The sequence below is a fragment of the Daphnia magna genome, linkage group LG9, assembly GCF_020631705.1.
Source record: "Daphnia magna isolate NIES linkage group LG9, ASM2063170v1.1, whole genome shotgun sequence".
NCBI lineage: Eukaryota > Metazoa > Arthropoda > Branchiopoda > Diplostraca > Daphniidae > Daphnia > Daphnia magna.
The window spans coordinates 4,027,929-4,032,836 of record NC_059190.1 but is presented as its reverse complement, the minus strand read 5'-3'; the positions used below and the strand labels follow the sequence as shown (position 1 = coordinate 4,032,836).

General features: G+C 40.1%; 1 long non-coding RNA gene across 1 annotated transcript; it reads right to left on the bottom strand.

The window, feature by feature from the left end:
• Positions 1-1,514: 1,514 nt before the first annotated feature.
• On the bottom strand, positions 1,515-2,010 carry LOC123475981. The gene is made up of 3 exons (XR_006651481.1): positions 1,912-2,010; positions 1,771-1,848; positions 1,515-1,693 (listed from the first exon to the last, which is right to left on the bottom strand). It is a non-coding gene; the product is annotated as an uncharacterized LOC123475981 (long non-coding RNA).
• Between the last annotated feature and the right edge of the window lie 2,898 nt (positions 2,011-4,908).

Below are 4,908 nucleotides of genomic sequence, written 5' to 3'. Positions count from 1 at the left end.
ATTTTTTTCTTATTCTCCGCTTTCATCTTTTTTTTTTTTTTTTTTGACAGTGTGCTTGTATGTGTTATGGTAGAGGAGAACCTCTTCGACCGTATTGAGAAGAGCCCCCGCTAATGGTCTCTTTCTTTTTTTCCCCAACCACTTCAGGTCTCTCTATTTAGGGCTTTAGCCGAATTTTTTATTTTCAAAGAAAGTACTCCATATAGAAAAGTAAAAAAAAAAAATGTACGTGCATTATATTTGTGAGTGTATAGTATAGTAACCTGCCAATCGATTAGGCACGGAATGCGGTTTAGATTATAATAAATAGGGGCGGACGTAAATCGAAAGTCCTTCACACAAAAATCGACAGCCCATTTTTGATGTGACTGGAGTCACAACATTTTCTACGTCAGAAAAAATGATAATAAGATTTGAAATCAATTTGACGTATATCTATATGGCAGGGCATTCAATTGAAATTGACGCGGTATAATAATAATAATAATCATTATTTTTTTGAATGCATTTGTTTTGGGACAGCATAATAGACATGGCGTATGACGGAGAAACAGTAGCAACGCCAGCAAGATTCATGACCACACTTTCATTCGATATTATGAATATGAATGAGATGAATGTTAGGACTCCATTACCAGCAGCATTTCCGTAATGCTATGGTCTATACGAAGACAGGATCCCAAAAACAAAAAAGAAAAAGAAAGGGCTACTGTTATTCTGCTCGCATTTGGACATGGCGACCGTGTACGTCTGCTCCCTTTTGCTCGCTCGCGTGTTTCAGGGTGTGCATAGATTAATCGTCTGCCTTTGTCATCTCATTCAATATTCATAGGACGGCGCTTCATTAATGGCGTGGCACTTTCACACAACAAACATATAGACACTCACACACACAGTCAGTTAGTCACCCCGGTCATTTTATTTTTCCATTTTTTTCGTTGTCGTTATTGTTAATGTGTACTATGCAGTATATATACACAGCCCCTATAGTGTCTATCGTCTTTGTGTATATGCGAGCCAACGTACACATGTGAAGGGTGAGTGCACGACATCATTAGCTAATAGTCGCTGGACACGCCACCGCGTCAAAAGCGTTTGCTTTTTTTTGTTTGTTTTTTTTTTAACAAAGACACTGAAGAGAGGAAAGCATAGGGAGAAAATGGGGAAACAGCGACACATACAGCTGGTATATCGGAACAACATTAAAAAAAAAAAAAAAACGAGTAGAGGAGAGAAAGTGATGTATAATATAGAACGGCGTCGACAAATAATTGCTTCGGCGTCTATCAGTCTTCTCTTCCTTTCCAAGCCTTTCAACTGCCGTGCTGAATGTAACGAACGCCTCCACGCATTTTCGATCGGTTAACACACGTGCGATTCTCGGCCATCAAACCAACACGTTCGGCTGTAGGGCACACAATCGTGTATATAGCACCACAGGCTATATATATGGAGAGGCCTAATGCATATAGATCGACTTCACGCAAAGCCTCCATTATTCGAATTCTGTATGGTTTATGAGAATTATATTTTTTATTTTTTATTTCAATTGAACTGCGTAATGATGACGGTGATGATACTAAAAACAAAAATAGATTTAAAAAAAAAGGGGGGGGGGAATGGATCGATCAAATTGAAATTTCAGTTCTTCTAATCCGAATTCAATGCTTTCTTATAGGGTTATGGACGCCGCCTTTATTTGTTAGTGGGTAAAGAAAAAAAAATAAATTCAAATGCGGGGAACAAAAAAAAAAAAGAAAATAAACGAACCGACAGGTCACGGGTCGACGATGTTACGGATAAAGCAAAGAGCCGAACCGCAGAATTTTCGGTTAGAAAACTAAAAACCTATAGACAAAAAAGGAAATAAATATATAAATAATACATAATAAAAGAAAAATCCAAATATACATAGGGCGTTATAATAGAGGAATTAAACAGGTTCTCTTTCGCGGTCGCATCTATACCAGTTCTTCCACAGCACACTCGGAACACTATGAGAAACAAAACAAAAATCATACAAAGGAAGCACACACGCACACAAAACTGGCTTTTCTACGACATTTTTTTTTTGTTTTTTGTGTGCTGTTTTCCATTTACTTGTTTTCATATACTCCCTCTCAGACTCATTAAGCCGAAAGGTCTTGGCTTATTAAAAAAAAAAAAAAAAGAAAACCGCATCAAGTCAGAATCAACAACCACCGAGTCTCTCTCATCGTGGCAACGTGCAAAGCCATCAAGGGAACTGTTGAAGTGTTTATATCCTCCTTTTTATTTTGTTTTTTTCTTCCCTTCTATACATTGGACGCCAGCGGTGTGTTCGCGTCTGGCCTTGCACACACGTCTGTGTGAACTGTGAATGCATCGGCAATGTAGAAAGATAACAAAGAATTTAGCGCTTTTTCGTGTATTAACACTTGAAAAGAGAGCATGGAGAGCCATGGACGACGTTAGCAGCGACGAAAAAAAAAAATAAATAATAATAAATAAAAATAAAATATAAGCCAATAGAGATACAATTCTGCTAGCAGCTTTGGCTCCTTACTCCGGCTGTTGTTATTTATAAGCTTCCGCCTACGGATGTTGATCCACCCCCTCGTCTTGCGTATAGACCTTTATAATGACATCGCACACTGCAAAGTTTTTTTCTTTTTCTTGTCTCCTTCTTCTTCTTCTTCCAATATCCCACGAGCACTTCCGTCTCCTTCTCTCAATCATAATACAAGGACCCAACAATAATAACACGTCCTATATATATACGGCGCAGTGGCTGATGCCTGCTCCGGCAAACAAAATCAACACGCTGTGATGTCAATGGCAGAATTCCCCCCCCCTTCTTCTTTTTCGGGATAGAAAAAAGAAGAGCTAGACTGAAAGATGGTTAGAGAAGCAAAGAAAAATAGCGACAAAGAGAGAGAGAGAGAGAGAAATGGACCATATTTTATTATCTCGGTTCGCTCTTGTGGTCGCTTGAGTAAATGTATGGCAATTGAGAAATAACAGTCGCTTGAAGAGTAAGGCACAACTCACGCTCAACTCGCAGTCTCTCACACGCAAAACACACACGCGCGTATAGGGGGAAAACGAGCGACATTTATTTGCCCGACTTTTTTTCTCGTTAGATAAATAGAGGAGGACGCCGTTCGTTGCCAACGATGATGGTACAATAACACACATCCATCTTCTGATGGAGTCCATATTTTTTTCTCTCTTTGGTTTCTTCTCTTGTTTTTCTTTTTTCTTTTTCTTTTTTTCTCGCCTCTTTCAAACGTTTATTTTCATTCCTCGGAATGGGGTTGGCTGTCCCCGATTCATTTTCATGGAATTGAAAGAACGAGGCGACACGTCGTTTGCCTCAATTGCATGTATTCATCCTTGCCTGATTGAACGTATCTATGGTGATGTATGACCCAATTAAAATGGCGGTCGTGCCCGTCGTACTTCACGTTCTCTTTTCTTCTATTTCTTTATTTTTTTTATTTTTTTCAACCTATTGCTCGTAGAATTTGGCTGTTTTGTCTGATCTGGTCGGACGTCATTCGATCCATCATTGCACAATAGATTCTATACAGATGGAATTGATGCATTGCGCCCAATCAATTCTATTGATATCTTCAGCTTCCATTGGCCCATTAAAGATAGATCCAGCGATCAATGTAACCGGATCGATCAATAGGATAAAGAAAAAGAAAAAAAATATAAAAACAGCTGCCTGGGCTCTCCTTTATAATCGTGGAAAGAAGAAAAAAAAAATGTGTGTATACGAGAGGTGAAAAAAGAAGTCTGATACGCTCATTTCCGTCAAGGCTGCTTGTTGATCTCTAATGAGGACTTTTCGGTGGATGGCTCGTCGATGCCACGTGACCTTTTGCAGCGTGTCCCTTGCCTCCCCTTTGATAGAAAAATGGGGCTCTTACATCAGACGGGCACTCGTAAAGTGTAACACACATTTGACGCGTCAATAACGATCACGGATGAATCGTCAAACCGATCGAGTCTATCCGATCGTCAATTATCGATGACGTGTACACATAGTTGCAGTAGCAAATCTGTCCCGTGTCACACATACGTATATACACTTTAGCTGTAAATAATGATCCGAGATGAGCCTCTTTCACGTTCCTTAAATGTTCTGCTTCCACTGGCGCAACAATGTGAAACGAAGAAAACGATTAGCCATTCATAACACGAACGACATTCTCGATGTTATTCTCAAGCCATCGATTATGTATACAAGATGTCGGCCATTTTGTGCGTACGCTTGGGAGCTCGGGTGGGGTTTTTCTACCTCTCGTCACATTTTCTTTTCTTTTTTTTTAACCTTTTATTTTGGTTATATATATAGTCGCATCTGCGCCGTGTTACATGAGAAGGTTCATCCGCGTGTCTCCGGGAGTGCATCCGCGTGTTAGTCGGCCTTTGACGAGACGGCCTTTTGGCCCATTTTGTGGGCAAGAGGTAACACTATAAGGGCAAAAGACAGGGGGGGACCGAGCCCCCCCGTATACAAAGTGGAGACCAAAAGGACCTGCGCGTAACACCAAACAGGAGCTTGTCTAGGAATTCTGTTTTTTTTAATGTTTATCTTTGATTCCCATCACGATTGATTCTTTTCACTTCCATGTTGGAAAGAAATAAAAGGGAATATTTAAATGGATCGTGAGGTGGAAGGGGAAGGGGGAATATTTTCTTTTCCCTTTTTGTGCTGTGCCATTTCCATCAACGGTCTTCTCCCGGGCCTACGCTAATGGATTGTCGATTCAATCCCAGACATGTCGGAATTTTTTTTTTTTTTTTCTGGCCTGTCTGCCTGTCCGTCATCTAACGTCACGAACGGTCGAATAACACAGCGCAGTGAGACTTTTTTCTTTTTTTTTTTCCTCTGTCCTTCGGCTTTTTCTACAGACA